The sequence below is a fragment of the Cucurbita moschata genome, unplaced genomic scaffold, assembly GCF_002738365.1.
Source record: "Cucurbita moschata cultivar Rifu unplaced genomic scaffold, Cmos_1.0 Cmo_Scf00046, whole genome shotgun sequence".
NCBI lineage: Eukaryota > Viridiplantae > Streptophyta > Magnoliopsida > Cucurbitales > Cucurbitaceae > Cucurbita > Cucurbita moschata.
The window spans coordinates 1,283,228-1,296,774 of NW_019268562.1; the positions used below are offsets into that span (position 1 = coordinate 1,283,228).

Sequence of the window (13,547 nt, forward strand, 5' to 3'; positions counted from 1 at the left end):
ATGTTTAAAAAAAGAAATAATTACTAATTTTAGATAGAATAAGCAAGTTATGTTTTTAGATTGTATAGTCAGGTAATAAACTTGTATTAGGTGGGTTGAACGTGGATAAAACACATGTGACCTTTAAATCTTTAGTCTAACAATCTCCCAAATGATCTACTCTTGCTAACATTAAAAATGAATATTCATCAGTAAAGGTATTGGGTATACTTTTGGAAATTCAACAAAAGGCAATAGTATTAGACCGAGATGCCAGATTTAAATCTCGCTTCTGGAAAATTCAACAAAAAGCATTGTGTACGCAGTTATAGTATGACATTCCACCCATAAATAGATGGTCAAACAGAAATGCTCAAGCAAATATTGGAAGACATGTTGAAGGTATATGTGATGGATTTTGCAGGAAGCTGGGATAAGTACCTACCCCTTATGAAATTCGCTTATAATAATACTTGCCAAGCCACCATACAAATGGCCACATACGAGGTTCTTTATGGACGAAGATTTCGATCCCCTATCTTTTCGGAAGAAGGGGGGAAAATGACAACTATTGGGCCAGAGCTCGTGCAAATTACCAACACCGCAGTCTAGAAGATTAAAGCTAGGATACAAACCGCACAAAGCGGAGAGAAAAGCTATACAGACCTAAGGCGCGAGGACATGGAATTGTTGGTAGGGGATCATATATTCCTAAAGGTAGCACCCCATGAGAAGGGTGCTCAGGTAGGGTAAAAAGGGGAAGCTAAGTCTTAGGTTTATCTGTCCCTTTGAGATATTAGGAAGAATTGGATCTGTGGCCTATAGAATCGGGCAATGCCAAACTTGTCTGCAGTACATAATATCTTTCATGTATCCATACTACGGAAGTATACCCTAGATCGTTTGCACGTACTGGCTCATGAAACTCTCTTCTTGAGAGATGACATAACATATAAAGAAGACCCGATTCAAATAATAGACAAGAAAGTCAAATGATTGAGAAACAAGGAAATCTCTCTCGTTAAGGTCCTATGGAAGAATCATAGAGTAGAAGAAGCCACTTGGGAAACAGAAGGCAAATAAGAACCTTGTACCCTGACCTATTTTAGAATAAGCACTTTTGATAACCGAAAGTTTTCAAAGGAGAAGAGAATTTGCAACACTCAAGGTCTCCAATAAGAGACAGTGTATAATCCCTACTAGGTTGTATCTAGAAGCAAAGAACAAGTAAAATTGAAAAAACATTAAGAAAATGGTACTTTTTCTAATTTTTATAAACGTCCCGAATCATTAAATTTTTTATAGAATAAGAATTACAAGGTGCTTAAGAAAGGAAGGCTCCACTCGGAGAAGACTTTTCTGGCAGAAGATTCAGAAAAATCAAGAATGAAATTATAGAAATTCTAGACGTTTCAATGGTAGTGAAAAATCCGTCTATAAATTATGAATTAGTGTAGACTATTAGGGGCAAGAAGCAATCTTAATCGAGTACCCAATCGAGAGATACAAGTTTTTTTTTTTTGGGGTATCGTGTTCATGGGTTTACCTCGAATATGAGAACTATAGTCCACTGTTCATTTTAAAACTTGTTCCTGCACCTCCTAAATAAGTTTACCCATAAGTTTGGTGAAGGAAAGAGGTCCTCAAAGTACTAGTAGGTTTTCACACGAATTAGTCCAGGTTAGGTTACCCTCTAATGTTTTCCTAAACTAAAACCTCAACTCCTAAAGCCTAACCAATGACATTATGTATAAACCTAGGTTCATCAATAATCCATGTACCAAGTACCTAGAACTATGTGAATAACATGCTAAATAAGTTGCTAGGATCCATATCTAGAAGTAACCATTATCTGCATTACGATGTGTTCTAAAAGGCCTCTATTCCTCTTTAGGTAGGATGTCCTGCAATATGTATCATGAGCTAGATGTTATGATAGACGTACCTTTCCCATCAGCTAAACGAGATGTCCTACACAACAATTTACCAGTAGGATTACATGATTATGACGACACCACTCATGTGTTCATGGGGAGAAAATTGAAGGTTATTTTAGGGGAAGGTTTTCAGGATTAGTATATGATACATGAAACGATGACCTCTAAGTTCTAAGATCCTGAAAAACATAACAAGAAGTAATATCCTAGCTTAAGGTCGCGATTAACAACCTACTGGTAGGCTAATTACTAAGTTTACTCACTCCATGTTTATCATTTTTTTTCAAGTAACTAAGACTTGGTCGTGGATGAGAGTGGACTTTGGAGTGTGGGCCATGGACTAACTTCTATTTTTAATATAGTATTTTTTATTCTTCTTTTGAGTCTGCTTCTTATTTTGTGTTTGTAACGAATATGTATATGTAACACCCAAAAAATGAAGAAAATTAGCTCCCATAACAATAAGCCACTCATGAAAGACCCAAAGGATAGAAAGGAAAAAAAATTAAAGGATTAAGCAAGAACAAAGGACTTAGTCAAGTCATTCACCCTAACAAGCGATTTCAAGGAGTTAAAGGCCTTTTGAAAAGGATGGGAAAGGAAAAAGTAAATGAAAAGGGCAAAAAAGTCATTTTATCAATAATCAAGAATCTTTCCGGATTTGTAATTCCATATCTAGAAGGAATCTCAAGATTCAAAATAAGCGAAAAATGTTCAAAAAGCGATAAGGAATTTGTAGAAAAATTATGGATTTTTCGAGAAAAATAATAATAAATTATTCGGAAAGTGGCAAATTACCAAAATACCCCTAAAAGAATGGACAATTACAGAAATGCCACTATAATTCGAATCAGAGTATCTACCATGACCATCCGCGCAAAATCCTTCGAACTCAAATTTCAACCATCGGATCTCTTCCAAACTTTGATATGATCTAGAACGAACACGCACGGATTATCACTTCCAACGACTAGTATTCAAAGCCAAGGTCGGTAAGGATATGATCGGAGTTGATATCTCCGAAAAATTATCCAGAAAGTTCGATCTCTAAATAACGAAGATTTTGGAGCTCTCAATGTCGGTTTAAGCTCCTCCTACAAAGTCTTAAGTAGGAGCAACAATACGGAATAAGAATCGAGAAAGGATCCCCCAATCGAAGGCAATAAGCATTTAGATTGTGGGTCTCCTACTCCAAGATTTCTTCCAAATTCCAGAGAAATCCTCCACCATTTCTCTTCAAACTTCTAAATAACGAAGAATATGGAGCTCTCAATATCGGTTTAAGCTCCTCTTACAAAGTCTGAAGTAGGAGAAACAATACGGAATAAGAATCGAGAAAGGTCGATCCCCCAATCGAAGACAATAAACGTTTAGATTACGGGTCTCCTATTCTCAGATTTCTTCAAAATTCGAGAGAAATCCTCCACCATTTCTCTTCAAACTTATTCCTATCGTTTCTCAACAAGATTACCCATAAGTTCTATGAAGGAATAGAGTGCTGAAAGTACCTAGAAACCATTCCCCAATTCAATCCGCCATTGAAGAAATTCATGAAAAACTTGAAAATCCAATCCGAGGATACATGATGATTCGTCGAGCAAGAATGATTCCAATCAGTTTCTGCACCTCCAAGGAATGCTTCCATAGAAGACCACGAAGAAAAATAACCTCGAGAGCGTGTCGAATTGATGGAAATAGGTTTCGAAATTCCTATCTACGATCTCTTTTCCTTCAAATTAAGGATTCCTCTAGCTTCAGAGGAAGAAGTTGAGTAAACTTGATGAAGGAATCGAGAGATGAAACATCGTAGAACAAGCTACCCAAGAGATAAAAATTCTGGCGTTTCAAGTGAGTTGCATACCGATAACGATTTTTGGAAATTAAGGTCTTACACTCAAAGACGTTTCTCCAAACAAATTCCTTTAGCCTAAAGAAAGGATATGGAAGAGGTTCAATGAAGAAATAGGGCCTTGAAACCCCTAGAATCGGCTACCCAATAAGAAATCCTTTATTTTATCTCCAGTGATAAATAAGATTTTGGATGAACTTTGGAAGCGAATATCTTAGGCTACGATCCACGAGAAGGTATCAAATCAAATCCCTAGCCCTTCCTTGTAATACCCATCTTTAAGTTTCATGAAGAAATCAAGGAGAGAAACGCTTTAAATGTGGCTGTACAGGCCGAGTTTCAGATGGCGGCGACGTGAAAAATGCGCATCTTCTTCATGTTCAGAGGAAGAAAACGATGATATGGCCAGTTCAACTGAACTGTCCAAGTCAACTCAAAATTTGACCTTTCGCGGGTTTTCTTAATTTTAACTCCATTCCAGATCGATTCTCATAAAAAATCTTATAGTTTCAGAAACTAGACACAATAAGGAGTATGTGGAAGGAAATTTGAAGTAATTCAGATACTGGAAGCTTAAGAATGGACGTCTCAAATGTCGACGACGAGGCAAGTAGCCACCTTGGACTTTTTGTTAAGAAATAATTGTAGAAATTGCTTGGATTTTCATATGAACCCTAAACCAAGTATGAATTTAGGATATATGTAAGAAAAACCCAAAGAATCGTGAGTTAAGACCCTGAACCGATCAAATAGCTCGAGATTTAAGTAACGTTAAAATAACCCACTAATGAGCTCCGCTGCATATCAAATTTTAATACTGTGCATATTATATTATGTTGAGGTTAGATATGAAATTTGGTGGTCATTGGATAAGGATAAGTAGGTAAACCAAGAAACAGTGTAAAATGACCATAATGCCCTTAAGGTAATTTACCTTCGGTTCATGACCTAGATGACCTTCAAATGCTATGAAATTCATCAGTAGATATTATTTTATGAAATGTTATATGAATCCTTATCCCAAGAGGTTATATAAGGTAATGAAGTTTGGGAGTTATTGGAAAACATTAGTTAGCGAAACCAAGATATGGAGAAAATGTTCATCACGATCCATATGACCTTTGCCATGAAGCACGATGTTTATAAGTTTTGTAGTCAATGTTGCCAATGTTTGCTGCACACAAAAAATGATAGGGATGTTAAATTTTTAAGTCACTCTTGGAAAGTATGGTGGATAAATTGGGTACCAAATTATTGTTTTCAACTGCATGTCATCCTCAGACTCACGAGCAAACTGAGGTAGTTAATAAAATATCACCAACATTGCTTAGGGCTATTATTTGTAAGAATATTAAGTCATAAATTGGGTAACAAATTATTGTTTTCAACTACATGTCATCTTCAGATTAATGAGCAAACTGAGGTGGTTAATAGAACACTAGGAGCATTGCTTAGGGCTATTATTTGTAAGAATATTAAGTCTTGGGACGAATGTTTGCCACTCATTGTTCTCTTTTTAAAGTTGCTTACGGATTTAATCCACTTACGCGTCTTAATTTGCTTTCTATTCATTCTAATATTTTTGTGCGTAAAGCAGCCACAAGTAAGGCAAATGGGATCAAAACATTGCATAAAGAGGGGAAGGAGACAATTGAGAAACAAAATTTCAATGTTGCTACAAGAATTAACAAAGGACGGAATGAAATCATTTTTCAAACCAGTAACTGGGTTCGGATACATTTTCGCAAGGAGTGATTCCCATCTCAAAGGAAGACAAAGTTACATCCAAGAGGGGATGACCCTTATCAAGTCCTTAAAAGAATTAATAACAATGCATGTAAAATGATCTCCCAGGAGAATTTTCAGCACATTCTACTTTCAATGTTGCTAACTTGAGTCCTTTCGATGTAGGTGATGATTTTTTGATTCGAGGACAAATCCTTTTGAAGAGGGGGAAGATGATAAGCATCACGGTGTTCCAAATGTTCCAACTAGACCCATTACACGATCCAAGGCCAAGAAGATTCAACAAGCATTCATTCTTCATCTACAAAATTGGATAGGCTCGGTTCAACTATTATTTCATGTATTACAAGCTTATTAGATTGAGGAAGGACCATTTGGAGCTTCAGAAGTGAATATTTACACAGTTGTAGGAGCAAATGAAGTTGCAAGCATCATTACATGAGTTGTTAGCAAACTTTAATTTTTAATTTCATAAATTTGTAATGGTAGAATTGTCAAATTGGCTTCGTTTTTTTTTATGGAGATTTAAGGGGATCGAGATTAAATCCCAGCCACTAACTTTTTTTTGTGGAAAACTATAAATACCCACAAATTATTATGTATAAATCAGATTTGTGATGAATGAAATTGATCTCTCAAGTTGAGAAGTTCCCCTTCGAAATCCAAGCATTGCGTGTGAGCCATACAGTCACGCTTTGACATTGTGTGGTTGAGTGAAATTCTCAACCTTCTACTTATTTTTGGGATTTCTTTTCTCCGTATTCATTGTAATTTATCCTGATACAAACAAATTTATTCTTGCAGGGAATGTATTAAGCACATGGATATATTAATTACAGTGAACTTTTGTATAAAACGAAGTAAACACAAATGGAGTAACATGAGATAGAAGTAAAGATAGTAATAAAAAGAAACTACATAAACTTAAAGGAAGTGAATCCCATTTTACAATATAAATATTGTTCAATTGTAGCAAAGAAGTAGTTTTGAAAACTAGCCACTCCATATCAATCTATGTTTGGAAAACTAAAATATAGAAAAAATAAATAAATAAAAATATTTTTCAAAAACTTAGTTGGGTGTGAAATTTTGCTTAAAATTCAAATGTTTTCTTTTCTTTTCTTTTTTTATAAATGGATAAAACACATAATTTTGAAATAAAACAAAAAACAAACAAAAAAAACAAAATAGTTATCGCCTAATTTTTAACATATCTATCCCAAAGAAATGCATGGGCTCTAGTGGCAATGATGCTTCAACTGTGTGATAGACCATGTGAAAATAACATGACAATAATAGTAGCTTCTAAAGCACAAAAATATGTGGATAAATTTCATATATTTAGGTGCGGAAAACATATACACACGGGCAACTAAAAATGATAGATCCACTATAAGGGCATTTGGTCTAGTGGTATAATTTTTTTTTTACAAATTAGGTGGAATGAACAAACAAAAATAATGAGTTTAAAATTACCAAGCAAACTATCAATTTTCAAATGGAATGGAGACATAAGACCATTCAAAAAAAGAAAAGGACAAAAGAAAAATATTAAATACATTTTCAACTAATGCATTTGGTTGAGAGATATTATGGCCAGTATAAGAAAAATATAGCATACTAAAATGACTGTTATTATTGCTATCAAACGAATAACAATTCATATCAGCTAAATCTTCCAATTGATAATTAGGCCAGAGAAAGAACTTGAATTTATTTTTATATTTATCAACATGTTTGCTACTTTTATCTAAAACTTGATCACGGGTTTTTCTTATTTGCATTGTAAAATTATGTATTTCTATGGATATCATTTCTATTTCTAGAATTGAAACAAAAACATGTGGATAAATTTCAAATATTGAGGCGCATAAAAGATAGATCCACTACAAGGCATTTAGTTAGTGGTATGATTCTCGCTTCGGGTGCGAGAGGTCTCGAGTTTGATTCACAAAATGCCCCCAACAATTATATCAAATTGAAGCATGCAATATAATAAGATTTGAAATAGGTTTTTTTAAACCTCAAACCAAGAAGTAATTCAGATGCATATTTGGAAAGAAAAAAAAAAAGGAAGCTATATTTAATTATAATTTAAAAGTGTCTTTATAACATGTTAATTGAAGAGAGAAAACAACAAGAATAAACAAACAAAGAAAATTTGTGAATGTATGATTCTTTATAACTTACTCTTTCGGGACCATAAACAGTCATCTACTCTTACTCCTACTCCCTTCTCTAAGAATCAACATAGCATAATCATTCCATGAAGGCCGAGGCAGTCTTATAAAACAAGATGAGGGTACCACTTTCAAATCATTCCATGAGGACTTGAGAAAGTTTTGTTAAAGAAGATGAGGGTACCACTTTCTATTGCAGAATTTCTATGTGAATAGAGAATGAACCATATTCTTTGGAGATAAGATAGAGCCTCGAGCCTAACTTCAAAGGCATTACACAAATTGTTCTATGATATTTTTTCTTGGAACTCTTTGTTATGTTGTCCGCTGAAGGTGTCAAGAAAGGGACACATTTTCTATTCGCACTGATCTCCCAATAGAAGTTTTACCCAGGTCATCTGTCGTCACAACCCTTTTAAGGAAGATGCGCCCAAATAACCAGTGAACAATAACATTTAAAGAAGATTTAGAGAGCGAGAAGAGGATTGTGATACAAGTTGCCCTAGGTAAAACTTCTTTAAATGTCTTAGCCAATCATGACCTCATAATGAGGAGTCTCTTGGACAACAATAACATATGGACAACAAATGTCTTAGCCAATTGTGATGGTCATGATTGCTCAAGGCGTGTCGCCTAAAAAATCGGTAAGCAATAACATTGCCCAAATAACCGCCTTGGACAACAAATCGTTTACAAGAATAGCTGAGACATGCAACATGCAACCACAGGCAACACGCCTTGGTCAATCATGACTGTGACATCTGCCCCCACACAATTTATTGGATGAGGCTGGCTTTAGGTCTCTCGATGCGCTTCCAGCTGATCTCATAATGAGGAGTCTCTTCCAATCTACTAGGAGCTATTGAAAATAACTTCTCAGTTTGTTGAGTCTTCATGTCTTCTCTGTTCGTGTCTTTCCTACTTTCTTCACTTGAAACTTTTTTCTTATTTGTATGACGTCATACCACCTGCTTCTGCTTGATATTTTCTTGGTCGAAATAATAACGTTTCAAGTTACTAACGTGGACAACAAGGTTAGTCCGCATCCATAAGAGCAATTAGATTCTATATGATGTCTTCATAATCTTATGGATAACTTTAACTAGTCCATACTATTTTCACACAAGTTTTTGGTTCTTGTTGCTTTGAACTCGAAGTTTATTTGAACTTAACTTATATGAACTCTTTATTTATCTTGAAATTATTGTGGTTGATGCTTCTGACCCTTCTCTTCATCCGTCTAGATGATATTTATGTGTGAACATGTGTTGCTTCAGTGGTTTGTTTCTGTCTCCCTTCTTCAGTATCTGACCTTGTTTTTGTCTCTTCTGGTGGGGATAAATCCATTATCTGACCTTGTTTTGCGTCGTGGTGTTCATGTAGTGGCAACAAGGTTTCTATTGAGGTTGGCTCACTCGAGCTCCCCTTTTCAATTACAATAGTAGCAGCAAACGTAGATTCATCATGGCTATGATTCTTTCTCAACTGTAGTATCGACATCATTTTCAACCCTCTTGGTTGATGGATGTTTTTCTGAATGATCATCGGGTTAGACTCCATTACTACTAGACATTTTGCTAGGGGCATGTAAATGACTTTGTGTTTAAGCAGAACGTTCATTCCTGACACGACGTCGAAGTCATCCATTTCAACTATCACTAAACAATTTGCATAGTCCAAGGCTCCAGCTTGATTAGAGTTCTCATTGTGACTCTTAAGACAGGCAAAGCTTCCAATTTGACGGCGTTCATCTTTCCTGTATCTTGATGCCAAAGGATGTTAAAATATTTTGCATCGGTCTCCATCATGAGTTGTGGGTGGCTCTAGAGTTGACAATGGTGTTCCTTACTACTTTGTGATTTACCGAAACCTCGACATACATAATATATATATATATATTAATTTAACTATAACACATATGGTCCATGAAAGAATTGTAACTCTTATGCTCATTAATATTATAATGGCTACTACCTAAATTATAACCTAAAGTTGATAATTGATGTCCAATTAGCCAACCCTAAATTTGTAATCATTGTGGAGTGATTGAAATTACAATGGAAGTAGTTTAAACTCATAGTATCTTAAAGGAAGTTGGTCTCTTCTAATAAAACACAAAGTTCTCTTTAATATCATTAATACAATTATGCTAGACATGAAACTAAAACTGCGTTCAATTTAACTCCATTTTATTGTCATCTTGAATGACGTGTAGGATATATTCTTGATTTACCTTGATATTTCATATTAGTTAAGCTTTTTGCAAAATCACAATTAGACAACAACAACGATGAACTTGGGTTTGTTTATTATTTTAAAGAAAATTTCTTTCTCCATCTTATTCCTAATAACTCTGCAACTAAATTCATATTATGCTAAGAAACAAATTTTTTGGGTTGTAGTTTATTCGATAACACTTGCATATTAGAACAATTCAACATTACATGCCTTACTTACAAGTAAAATACTAGACCATCAACTTTTTATTTTATAGTCCAACAACCGCTCAAGAAAATAGATTTCAAACTTGAGAGAAAAAAGTATATTGAGTAGGAGTTAAAAATGTTGCATTCTTTTTAGAAAGGGTATTTGGTCTAGTGGTATGATTCTTGCTTAGGGTGCGAGAGGTCCCGAGTTGAATTCTCGGAATGCCTAGTGTACGATATATGTCTCAAATGGAACTATCAAACTAAAACTTACACTAGAAAATAACTTCTATTCTTTTTAAACCCTAATTAAATAATTTAATAGCGGTTGAGATATAATAATTGCTCATGGATTTCATTAACAAATAAAATAAATGAAATAATGATGATACATTCCATAAACAACTTAATATATAGTCCATAATAAGGGCATTTGGTCTAGTGGTATGATTCTTGCTTTGGGTGCAAGAGGTCTCAAGTTCGATTCTCGGAATGCCCCTCCAAAAGAAAAAAAGGACAATTAGATCTCCTTTTCTATCACACGTAGAATTGTCATTCTTTTGTCTTTTGAAACCCCTTACCTTGTCAGTCATCAGGCAGGTTTTTGGTATCATATATCGAGATAATTATTATGAAAAAGCTATTCCACTAGTGTGACTTAGATACCCTTTCTTTGTGGTATCGGTAATGCTATTTGAATAGCCTGAAGTCATCATAGACTCTCCACTAGTTCCGAAGACACCTTCGGCATCAATGTGCTCCAATGAAAGAGATCAGACCCTTTCCTGAACTAAAACCAGGCACAAAACGCCGAGGAGAAAGTCGAAAGCGAGCTCTTTTCCCATATACGCAATCTCGAAACCCAATTAGCTCACAGACTGTGATAAGCGCCTAGAATGCTGGAATTTGCAAAGCTAGAGGTCCTTCTAGAATCCTTGCAAAACGCTCACAGAGAAAGCTAACTTAACGGATTGATTCCAACCAAGAGCTGGTTAGAAGATGAATGACTCTTAGATCGAACTTGGAATCTATGATGGTCACTCTTAGATACCAAGACAATTCCCTCCAGAATTAGCTTGATCAAAACTAATTCAATGAATCGGTTTAAACATCAAACCTAAAGCAAGGTTTGAAAAAGAATAACACCAAAAGGGTATCAAGAAAACACAAAGGTTTTTTCTGTATTCAACAAAATCCTCTCAAACATGAGTATTACATGCCTTTAAATAGGTCTAAAAGGTAACTCTAACATAATATGATTCAGCCACCAATCACAAATAAATGCTATTAAACACAAATTGAAGAATATAAGGCAATTTATACAAACTATTAATAAATGCTATTAAATATAAATTGAAGAAAATAAGGCATTAATAAATTTCCTTAATTGGTAATTCAACTACCAACGGCAAGTCTTCTAATTACTTTCCAATATCAGCCACTCCATTATTTTCTTAATTTTATTCTTGAATCTTCTTTGTATTGCTTCTTTTAATTGCTCGTTCGGGTACATGGAAGTGATCAGTTGTTGGATTCATATCAGACTGTCTCCTCAACCCTGGCGAGTATGAGTGCTTGGTAAGAGAGAATGTCGAATGAGAAAGACATTCGATTACAACAACATTCGCAACTACCAAAGTGCACTAAACCTAGTAGAGATCTTCGACCTAACGATAATGGAACTTCAAGCACATTTAATCAATCCTCTTTGTACCTTATTGTTGACCGAATCGGATGCACGCCAAGCCTAAATTCTCTCTATGTCACCCGAAAACGAAAGGAAGATCAGATCTGAAGTTTACGAATCGAAGAGAAAATGGATCTGAGTTCTACACGCTTTCATTTTCAAAAGCTTCGCTTGCCTACGGTACTTTATTTAGGATGTGCAACAATACGGTCATCTCTCAGCCGTGTATAGAAAATTCCTTGATCATTTCCTTGGTGAATAACACAAATAAAATCGCTTCCCTGACCGCCCATCTTATGAGTCCATTCTTGTCTTGTCACAATCCTAGAACTGTATTCTTTCTAGGAACTTTTCAGTCAAATAGGTCATCTGTTGTCACAATCCTTTTAAGGAAGATGCGCCGAAATAACCGATGAAGTAGTTTTAGAGAGCCATAGATTCGAATCCTATCACCTTGATGTGGTATTCTCAGGGGCCGAAGTGCAAAGCCCCGTAGTCCATCCGTGGTTAGGAAGGCAGGCATGTTGTCATGAGAATAAATTCAATTCAAGTTGGTTGGAGCAAGTTCGGAACCTAAAACTCATGCTAGTTATTATGAGTTCAAATGATTACGTTAGAAACATACAAGATTGAGAACCAACGAACCAACAACAATACCTCAAGTGGAGGTCATGTTCATGAAGCCTTGGAAGGCATGAAGCGGAGCAAGTTCAGAATAACTCAAGAATGTTACATTACCAACTATTTTCTTTAAGGTCTATTTTATATGACATGAGAATAAATTCAATTGAAGGTTGTTGGAGCAAGTTCGGAACCTAAAACTCATGCTAGTTATTATGGGTTCAAATGATTACATTAGAAACATACAAGATTGAGAACCGACGAGCCAACAACAATACCTCAAGCAGAGGTCATGTTCATGAAGCCTTTGAAGGCATTGGAAGGCATGAAGCGGAGCAAGTTCGAAATAACTCAAGAATGTTACACCTTATGCCTCAAGAAAATTTGTATTTTCGCATCAAATGCTAGGTAACACACTTTTGTTTTAAAATGTCTTGTGTTGTCGTTCTCTATTCTGTGTTTTCGCATCAAGGTCATTTCATAAAGGTCCTACCAAGAGTTGTACCCAAGTGCTAACCACTCCACCATAGAATCCCTTATAAAAATTTATTTTGGAATAATTTTCCTATTTTATGCATATTCCACAAGAAGAGAGATCCTATCACGAGTCAAACTCAAGTTATTGGATTCAAAGTTCTAGAGATGTTTTATCTAACTTGTTGTGATCTTGAGCACATTTAGAGTAGTTGCAGAAGTAACCCTCCAGTGTTGATTGAAGCTCATGGAGAACACGTAATTTTATATATTTCTTATAGTTAATTTATATATTGTTGTATATTACAAACAAATTAAAATAATACTTTACATCCCAGTCTTTCTTTCTTCCGTGCAAAACTTAACATGAAAACTATATTATTTCAATATTCACTCGAGAAACAAGGGGTGAAAACTATATTATTTCAAACCCTCCATTATTGCTTCTACTTTGCGTGAAAATGCTTCCACTAAATCATGTTGCTAACTAGGTTGTTTGGTTCGGTTCAATTCTTGGGTCCACTAGATTGAATCGACCTAGCTCAATTAAACTCTTGATAATATAAAAATCATAAGTTTCTTAAATTAAGTTAACTTAAAAGTTTTAATCCCTAATTTTTTTAGAATGTTTAGCTTTGTTTCTAGTTG

The 13,547-nt window shown here is 35.0% G+C and overlaps 2 non-coding genes across 2 annotated transcripts; both read left to right on the forward strand.

Moving 5' to 3' along the window:
• The first annotated feature begins 10,274 nt into the window (after window positions 1-10,274).
• On the forward strand, window positions 10,275-10,346 carry TRNAP-AGG. Its single transcript has one exon. It is a non-coding gene; the product is annotated as a tRNA-Pro (tRNA).
• A 198-nt stretch (window positions 10,347-10,544) lies between these two features.
• TRNAP-UGG lies at window positions 10,545-10,616 on the forward strand. Its single transcript has one exon. It is a non-coding gene; the product is annotated as a tRNA-Pro (tRNA).
• The last annotated feature ends 2,931 nt before the right edge of the window (window positions 10,617-13,547 follow it).